The 9,358-nt window shown below is 40.0% G+C and overlaps 1 long non-coding RNA gene across 1 annotated transcript; it reads left to right on the top strand.

Moving 5' to 3' along the window:
- The first annotated feature begins 5,543 nt into the window (after positions 1-5,543).
- Positions 5,544-7,574, top strand: LOC113011064 (uncharacterized). Its single transcript, XR_003270445.1, has 3 exons — positions 5,544-5,607; positions 5,713-5,834; positions 7,002-7,574. It is a non-coding gene; the product is annotated as an uncharacterized LOC113011064 (long non-coding RNA).
- Positions 7,575-9,358: the final 1,784 nt, after the last annotated feature.

The raw sequence follows: 9,358 nt of genomic DNA on the forward strand, positions 1-9,358 counted from the left end.
AAACCTATACTTTGTTTCGGTCGAGTTCCCCATTCAAATGCATGTAACAGTGAGAAACGCACTGTCTTGGCGAAAGAAAGCGTTTTTGTACAACTTCATATAAATAGCTGTAACTTTTGATAGAAGACTCAGACAACATGTTTATGGCTTTATCTTATAGAACTCAAGGTCCCCGTGCTGGGAAAACAGGATTTGCAGCTGTTTGAGCTAAGATTTTAAAATTATTCACATAATGAAAACCTATACTTTGTTTCAGGCGAGTTCCCCATTCAAATGCATGTAACAGTGAGAAACGCACTGTCTTGGCGAAAGAAAGCGTTTTTGTACAACTTCATATAAATAGCTGTAACTTTTGATAGAAGACTCAGACTAACATGTTTATGGCTTTATCTTATAGAACTCAAGGTCCCCGTGCTGGGAAAAAAGAACAGGTTTTGCAGCTGTTTGAGCTAAGATTTTAAAATTATACACATAATGAAAACCTATACTTTGTTTCGGGCGAGTTCCCCATTCAAATGCATGCAACAGTGAGAAACGCACTGTCTTGGCGAAAGAAAGCGTTTTTGTACAACTTCATATAAATCGCTGTAACTTTTGATAGAAGACTCGGATACACATGTTTATGGCTTTATCTTATAGAACTCAATATCCCCGTGCTGGGAAAACAGGTTTTGCAGCTGTTTGAGCTAAGATTTTCAAGTTATTCACATAATGAAAACTTATACTTTGCGTCTGGCGAGAACTCCATTCAAATGCATGTAATAGCGAGTAACGCACTAACATGGTGAAATAAAGAGTTTTTTCATTAACTTCATAGATCCTTCCTGCCTGTGGGCGTCAAACTAGACCCCCCCCCCTCCTATCTGTAACTATCAAAACTCTCATATTCTAAACGGTCAACAATTTGCAAATAAATGACTTATAATCGTGCTTACCTGGTCCAGATGATCCACAGCCCCTTTGGATTTGTTATAATCCAGGATGATGTGGGGCTTTCTCTTCCCAGAGTCCTGGACTTGTAGCTCACGGTGCCTGGTGCTCAATAAGACAACCTTTTTTCTTTGCTTGGGGATTGTAGGAAACCACAGCCATGCCCCCCTTGTAGCGACCTGGACGGGAGAGACGATCATCGAATCTTACTGCCCGATTAATTTGCTCAAATCTTTTTTTTTGACATGGTAGCATGAAACAGAAGAGCCCTGTCTCCCCATTTCACAGGCTTGTTGTCGTTTCATGTTGAGACCTGTACAGGCCAGTTGCAGGCTTACAAGCCCCATGTAAGCCTGCAACTCCTCATCTATGTCCTTCCAGTCTTTTACTGACCTGTTGCCCCTGCAGGTTGGTGAAATGCAGGATTAGCTGCATAATGTCCTCTGCAAAAAAAAAGATGGAAAGTGCTCACAGGGCTGCTGATCCTATACGAATTGCATAATGGGTTGGTCCTGGGGTTAAAATGGGGGGAGGAAAAAATGGCAGGACCTCTTCGTGTGTGGGTTGCCACATGATTTCTCCATTTTTAGATCTCCACTGGCCATCCTCCAGTCTTGTCTCTTCCTCCTGCTCTTCTTCCTCCTTCTCCTTCTCCTCCTCCGCACATGAGCTGCAAAGCTCCTCGGTGCCTGGCAAAAATTCTTCTTCGCTGTCAGAAGTATCTCCACTGCTTGTGGAGAGTGCAAAACTGCAGCAACAGCCTCCTCTAAACTGAGTGCACGCTTCATTGTGTCTGTGCAGAAATGACCACTCAGACCAGGCTGCAAAGTATTCTCATAGACTTCAAAGGTGCACCTGAATAAACATGCTATACCATACATCCAATAAGAGAGAGGAGGCACACTCTTGATCAAGAAAAAACATAAGCGCACGCCTTTGATCTCTCTCCCCCCCCCCCCCCCCCCCCCCCCCCTCTCTCTCTCTCTCTCTCTCTCTCACACACACACACACACACACACACACACACACACACACACATGCACATACATACATACACAATACCATTTTATGGTGGTTAGCTGTTTTATTGTCATGCATTTTACAAGGTAAGATAACCATGTCCTGCATTCAAAACCACTGAAAATGTCTATGGTGGTGCTGTGCCTAATATTGTGCTGGTGTATGCTGGGTAATCGCACAGCTAGCGACTGGGTGACTTTATTCACCCGCTTCGGCTGTTGTCAGTCCATACAATGGGCGTTATTAGCACAAATCAGTCCCCTAGATATGGACCATCTCCTGCTAGATTGTTCAGAAGGTTGTTATCATCCATCCAGATGGAGGATCACTAACAGGAGCGTGGGAAGACTCCAGAATCCACTCTGGCTGCAATCCGGTGGATACAGGAGTGTGTACAGGTAAGACCGTTTAAACGGACAGCATTTATAGAATGACTATTAAAAGTCAGACCAGCGAGTGTCAATAATGTTAATGTGGTTATGTTAGTAATACACCGAGTGCTAATATAACAGCTTTAAGATGCATTTGTAGATGTTATTACGTGTTTTACCGTCTTTATGGTGCTAGCTTAAAGTTACGGTGTAAACGTTAGCTTATATTGGAGTAAAGCTGTTACTGTTTAAACGATGTTAGCACAGAAATATTAGCTTCTGTCATGACTGACGAAGTTACTAGTTAATAAAGTTTCCAGTAAAGTGTTTAATCGCAGCCACAGACTGACAGCAAATATCTCGATTAGCTTCAGTGCATCTGTAATAAATATGTGCAAGTTTCAGTGCTTCGTTTAAACTGTATGATACTTATACTGACCCAGGGTCAGTGTAAAATACAATCCTAGCTGTGTGAACAAAGCCTGGCTCCTTTAATCCTGCATGAAAAACCTCAGGATGCAGGCTATTATTACTCTTTCCTGCTGGCACACCTGTCACACCTGAGAGTCAGCTAGAAACTTACAGTGACGTGGACATCATGCAAAGACTGCCAGACTCTGTAATACTGCAAATGATCAGTGACTCAAGTTAACACTAAACTTTAAACGGTACCTCTGTGTCTCTGTGTGCTGAACATTTAGGATTGAGTCAGGCTGCATCTGTGTTAGTCCTCTGACAGACTGGTGACCTGTCCAGGTGTGCTCTACCTATGACTACTGGGACAGGCTCTAGCTCCTGTAATAGAAATTTTATGTTATTCTCATTTAAAGCATTTAAGTGCTTATGCATATGCTTAGTTGTGACACTGTTATAGACTGTTCAATGAAGGTTTCTAAAACTAGATGAACTTACTTCAGCAGTTTGAGAAAACAACTCCCTTTACAGGTGCTGATAACGTCAAGGGCACAAAACAGCATAACCATTGATCCGTTAGGTTTCATAGCGAGACACGTGAAGTGGCAGAGCTGACATGACTGAACTGTGATGTTTGATGTGTGTTTGCTCTCCTGTGCACAGTAATAAATAGCATGATCACAGCTCTTTCTGTGTTGCAGACTTTATTTTAAAAAATTCCACGACACCCCCCACCCTCCCACTGTGAACATGAATTGAATATTCAAAAGACATTTGTTTAAATAGTTCTAGAAATCTGAGCTGTTGGTGTGTCCTTGGATTGTGTGGTAATAATATTAGAGCTAGCAATCTTTCTTACTGAATCTCTACTATGAGTCATGTTACCTGAGATTAATTCTATGTTTACCTGTCAGCCTGGACGAATGTGCTGTGTCAAGGAAATTAAATTAAATCAGATCTGAACATTTAAGGAACCTGTTCATATTTAATTGAAATATGAACCAGTGATTTTTTGATTGCTGATTCCAAGAGAGTCTTTGTGGAAATCCTCTTTGGCTTTTTGTTATTTTAATTCTCTTTTCTGTTTTCCAGAACAGTTCTCCACAGTCACTGTCCATATGGGTCAGTGGGACCAAGAAGCACTCTGCTAATGTGTGGACTCTGACCAGCAAGATCCAGCAAGACCCAGACAGCGTTTTCTATCTCCCAGCTGGAGTTTTTTGTTTGTCTGTGACTGGAGAGTCAGATTTTTGTTGAGCTTCATACTTGCAGAGGTAAGTCAGTTTGCAGAGATCCCTCCCACCCTGGCTTTTATGTGCTAGATTTCTTATCTGAAACAGTAATATTTCAGTGACTGCTGCTTATACCACAGGTTAATACACTCTACTGATCCCTGATAGGAGAATCATCAATTTTGCCAGCAAAGAAGCCTGGTGGATGTTTGTTTACAGTCTGATGGTGGGACATCATGCTCTGCATCTTTAAAGTTTGTCTCTTGATTATTATTCATACCCAGTAATGTGAAGTATGCTCATATCTACTATAACTGAACCAACCTGGTGCTCTTCATTTATGGAGGCTGTTGAGTCTGAATGTTGGATGTTGTGTATCTCGTGTTCTCTGGGCTTTGTTGTCCTCAGTCTTTTTGCAGGATCAGAAAACAAAACCGGGAGGCGCGTAAATGTTTCTTCTCCATGATGTTTCTTCAAATGTTTCTTCTGGATGATGATATGACCGTGACACGGGATGCCACCTTTGGTCTTGTGACGAAGCAAAGCTCAGGAAGAAGTGTGATTAAATGGTACCCACATGTGTGCTGCTGAGAAGGATGTACAGGGGCACCTGCAGCCAAATCCAAGCTTCAGGTTAGTTGTAGTTGCAGAACGCTATAGACTGAGACATCTAAGGCATCAAATGTTTGATTAAACGGATGAAAAAGAGAAGTTTTTTCCCTATAATTATCACTTCTTAAAATCTGTAGCAACTTCAAGTCTTTCAGCATGCTGAGCATGCTCAGAATGTGACAATATATTTTTGTTCAATATTTAATTTCTTTCAGTTGCAATTGTTAAATGAAAAAAATATATATATATTCTTATAATTTAGCAAACGAATTTATAAAAAAAAAAAGATATACATATATCTGTATTAGTTTTAGTAAATTAATTTGACACCTGTATTGAAAATACCATATTGTATTCATACAGAATCAGTATGGTATCATTGTTTGTCTGTTCACTGATTGTTGAAGCTAAGAGCTAGTTTGATCTGTTTAGATCTAAAGTATCCAAAGTTGAGCTCTAATGTTTCTTCACCCCTGTGTGTGTGATATGTGATTTCCTACATGCTGGCAGAGCGGCTGTTTGTGCTCACAGATGGTGACGGTGTGGAGAGACGGTGGTGTTTCCTCAGAAGCACCAGCTGAGTCACAAAGGACACCAGTCCATCTCACCACCTTGACTTGCTGACTGATGTTCGTCTACACTGCACAGAGGAAATCAACTGACCGAGGTTTGTCCAGTGACGTGTTATGAAATGTATATTTGTTTTATGCTTACAGATATGTTTTTCTTGACAGAGGCTCTGCAGAGGTTAGACAAAGCAGAGAAAACATGTGCTTTACATTTTACTGTGATTTATTGAGATATTTGTTGCCTGATGTTCAGCAGGAATGGAGAAATAGAATCAAAGGGAGATGTTTTTGATGTTTTTGTAATGATGTAAGTAAATCTTCAATATTATTTATTTGCTTGGTTATATTAGGAGTGTTTCTGAGTGAGGGGGAGAGGAGTCATCATCCAGGTAAAGTGACGTGGATCAGTGGATACACTTGTCTCCCCTTTAAAGGAGACGATCCAAGTCATCCTTAAATGTTAGTGCTTTCAAATACACAAACATTTTTAAAGGACAAAAATGAACATCCAACTTTGAGTGTAATACAAAATAAATCTTTGCATCTGTGTTTTCAAACTCTCAGATGGGCAGCATATCAGTCTTGGACTGTCTAACCTGCCGGAGCAGCACTGAATGACCACCACACATGAGCATGTTCCTGCAACATTCAGCATCTGATCTGTCATCTGTGTACTTCTGCTTTTGGTAAGTACAGCTACAGTACCTCTAAACACATGCCACCCATTTCTTTTCTTTTTTCTTTTTTTTTTCTGCCTGTCCCGTTTGGTTCTTTTGCCATCAGAATTATTCTCTAAAGGCGAAGAAAGATGCCCAACGGATTTACTTTACCAAATTAACCATCCCAGCCTTGCCGTAATGGTCTATTTGGTATACCTTTTATTGTTTATTTTATTTATTTTTTATTTTCACTTGCTAGATACAGGACAGACTTGAATGAGGAAAAGAAAAGGGAGAAAGGAAGAGGGGGAAAAACAGCGGAGAAGAGGGACGGGAATAAAGAGCAAAAAAACAAAAAACAACTAAATAAGCAGACAAAAAAAAAAATACATACAATACAATAACCTAGATCACCTGTTGAGAAAGAAAAAAGAAAAACAGCAGAAGAAAAAGAGAGCAATACAATAAACAACATCACGATGATATATGTGAATATAACAGTAAATACTAAATATTAAACATTATTGTGCACCACATAATATCGACAGCGCAGAGTGTGCTTTGAGGTAGGAGCCAAAAAGGGTGTAGTTTGTGTGTGTGAACACCCGTGTGTACACCTGTGAGCATGGACGTGCTTTTTAAAAGGTTCCTTCATGTAATGATCTGCTAGAGCAGGGGTGTCAAACTCAAATACACAGTGGGCCAAAATTCAAAACTGGAACAAAGTCGCGGGCTAACATTAATATAAAAAAAAAAATCTTCCTCCATTCATGAGAATGAATCTTTTCTTATAGACTCAAACAAGTTTTGCTGAAAAACTGAATATGGAACAAGCAAAGCTTAATACTAAACTATATATATTAGCTATTAGAGGTCAGCTCTAATAGTAATTTGGTATGACTTTGCGGGCCAAATGTAATTAGGCTGCAGGCCAGAGTTTGACACCTATGTGCTAGACGGTGTGGGGAGCCACAGCCCCGTCCACCAGGGCATGAAGCAGGTATGGAGGAGATCAAAACTCCAGACATCCAGAGGCCCCCAGAATACAAGAGACCAAGGAAGACCAACAGAGGGGCAGCTGCGCCACTTCTGCCATCCATTTCTAACGGCCTGGTTACTTCCTGTCAGTTACTTTAGAAACCATATGGTCACCTGACCTAACACTATTTCTTCTTCTTCCCCTTAATGTTGAAGTGTCAAATGTCAAACAGCTGGAGAGGAAACTACACCAGTGTACTGAGATGTTTCAGCAACACGTGCCAGATGCTGTTCCTTCATGGTGACAGCACCAGAGACAGCCCCACCCACCTCAGGACCTCGCCATTGATCATGATGATTATAATGATGACAGCGAGCGGAACTAAGACTGTAAAAATCCACGACCAGAATGTTTAGATGCTTTCTAATGTAATGTAATGTAACGAATACTGAGTTTTTGTCTCTCTCTTTTTTTCTCATTTGTTACTAACAAAGTTCACCAAATTCACACAGTTTACATTCTGTATGTTTCCATCAAGGTTTAATTTCTTAGAAATCATAGTTTTTCTCCTATTCTCTTTTTCTCTTTTGTAATTGCTGATAATTCACTGAATATACTGCGCTGCTTCCTTTTATTGTGTCTCACATTGCTTTAAGTTTTTCAGTGTCCAGTTATTTTTTTTACTGCTGTTTGAATTCTCTGTATGTTTGACCCTGTAGACTGTTTGATGGACTGCTTGTCTTCCTGTTTGTAACCGCCGCCTGTTTTTGGCTAAAGATTTGGATTTCTGACTTTAACACAGCCTCTGCATGTCCTCCCTTTGTGTCCTCTTCCTCTGTGAATGTGTTGCATGTGAGATTCATTTTATTAACAGCTTTCCCACAGTGAGTTTCATCAGCATTCATTCACAGCACATTTCAGAAGGATTCAGATTAATAGAGTGACCTTATAGTCAGAATTATCCTGACAGAGTGCCACTGTAAATTATCTTTCATCAAGTAAATTTTAAAGTTCAGTATTTCAAAGCAGGAGTTATGAAGAATCATGCTGGCATTAGGACTAATAATATGTACTTACAAAGTCAAAGTTTTTTAATTATGCTAGAATATTGGAAGACAATCAACTTTTAGTGTTTTCCGCATATTAATTATTCTGAAATAGAGACGGTGACCCTAACTGTACAGAAGCACAACAACTGACAATCTAACAGACATCATTGGCCTGAGCCGTCATGCACAGTGAGTCTGATCCTTTGCTGTGAGACAGGGCCGGCCCGTGGCATAGGCCGTATAGGCAAATGCTAAGGGCGCCGTCCATCAGGGGGCGCCACGCCAGTGCCACAAATGTTGAAAAAAAAAAAAAAAGTTGGTACTATTATTTCTAAATACAAAAAATAATCCCACGTTAATTAAAATGCAATGTAAAGCTTATTTAATAGAAATATTATTTGTTACAACATTACGCCCCCCCCCCCCCCCTCCCCGCACGGTGCGCCCCCTCCCTTCCCGTATCATGGTTCCTTTTGGACGTCACCACATCAAAAAGTCAACACAAGATGTCAAAACGGCCAAAACTGTCAGGTGCCCAGGGAAGAAAAAAGAGAAAAGAAGAGGAGGAGAAACGAGAAAAAGACAGAGGTAGGTAACGTTAGCCTACATGAAATTATTTGTCTGAATGTGATAGTAACCTAAATTTTTAGCATTAAGCTAATGTTACATGATTCGCTAATTGCTAATCAATAAATAGCTAGTTAACTGTTTTAACGTCAGTTAATATTGTGGAGGGGGCTAAATTGTTATGGAAAATAATAATGTAACGTTAGGTAATTACAGTACTCCCACCTTTCCCACCATTCCTCATTTGTATTCATCTTTTAAGCAGGTGTTTTTTGTTTACATTGTTATTGCCTTCTGGTTAGCTAACGTTTACCCTGCAGGTAATAGTCACTTTTCCACCCCTGTATATATTATAGTTGTAAGCCTAGTTGTTAAAGTGCACATCATTAATGTTAATTAAGCAATATCACATGAGAGGGAATGCTGTTTTTTAATATGAGCACTGCTGTGATTCGGTCAAAGATAATCATAACATAACATTCTCATATGATATTATACTGTTACTTTGCATTCTGCTATTCAGCATTTCACTGTAATGATGACAATAAATTGAATCTAATCTAATTTGCATATCAGTTAACATCATACATATATCTCTTTGGTTTTTCATTTATATTATATAATTTCATTTTATTCCTGGAATCATATGTTTTTATTATTAGACTTTAATACTCAGTGGTGTCACATACTCCTCTCTTCAGATGCACTGTTGAAGTTTCTAAATCCCACCCCTGGGCCATCTACCACATCTACTGCTGCTGCCTCCACTTCAGCAGCACAACCCACCAGTGATGCAGCTTTAGCAGCACAACCCAGCCATGATGCAGCAGCATCAAGCGGTCTTCCTGTTGCCTCCACCTCAGCAGCACAACCCACCAGTTTTGCAGCAGCAGCAGCATCAAGCGGTGTTATTGTATTTCATATATTCATTTTTTAATTTTTTGTATTCATTTATT

This window comes from Astatotilapia calliptera, chromosome 18 (genome assembly GCF_900246225.1).
Source record: "Astatotilapia calliptera chromosome 18, fAstCal1.2, whole genome shotgun sequence".
Taxonomy (NCBI): Eukaryota; Metazoa; Chordata; class Actinopteri; order Cichliformes; family Cichlidae; genus Astatotilapia; species Astatotilapia calliptera.